The sequence below is a fragment of the Anneissia japonica genome, unplaced genomic scaffold (assembly GCF_011630105.1).
Source record: "Anneissia japonica isolate Jap-2015-1 unplaced genomic scaffold, ASM1163010v1 scaffold288189_len579620_cov203, whole genome shotgun sequence".
In the NCBI taxonomy this organism is placed as follows: Eukaryota; Metazoa; Echinodermata; class Crinoidea; order Comatulida; family Comatulidae; genus Anneissia; species Anneissia japonica.
In genome coordinates this window covers 564,529-565,146 of record NW_022730403.1, presented here as the reverse complement: position 1 = coordinate 565,146, position 618 = coordinate 564,529, and the positions used below count along the sequence as shown (strand labels likewise).

At 44.3% G+C, this 618-nt stretch overlaps 1 protein-coding gene across 1 annotated transcript in view; it reads left to right on the top strand.

Moving 5' to 3' along the window:
• Positions 1-618, top strand: part of LOC117114941 — an 11,362-nt gene that overhangs the window by 8,041 nt on the left and 2,703 nt on the right. The window lies entirely within an intron of this gene.

Below are 618 nucleotides of genomic sequence, written 5' to 3'. Positions count from 1 at the left end.
ATTTGGTGGGGGGGGGGGAGGTGCCTCTTTTGGAAAGTAAAAAAAGGGAAAAAAGAAGAAAAAGATAAAATCGATTGCCGAAAACGCCTCAGAATTTATTTTCGGCGTCTAGAATACAAACATTTCGTGGGGGAATCCCCTGGCCCCCTGGGATAGTGGTATCCCAATCGGCCCAACTTTCGAGGGGGCCCCCCTCCTCCCTTTCGGACATCTCTGGATCCGCCCCTGTGGGGTATCATGAATTTCACCTGAGGCACCTTCTTCTCCCTAAAGGCTCATTTCATGTTTTTAGTTTTTTGGTAGGCCAGAGGTTTCTGGCATCTGTAAACAATGGTAGTAGCAAAATGGACAAACTGTTGACCCCTACTATTCACAAACAAGGTTTAAGCAAGTTGTGTTTATATTGGTCAAAATTTATACTCATTATTGAAAAAGGCTTGTATCCAGCAAATGGTAATGATGATGAGGTTTCAAGTAGTGTATTGTGTCCCCTACAGCTGGAATGCTCAACCTACTTGAACCTACAGCATTCCGTGTAGTCAAGTCCAGGACCAACGTTGCTTAACTTCATATCTGCACATGGTCGAATACATAATTTTTATTGGGGGAGGGAAGGGG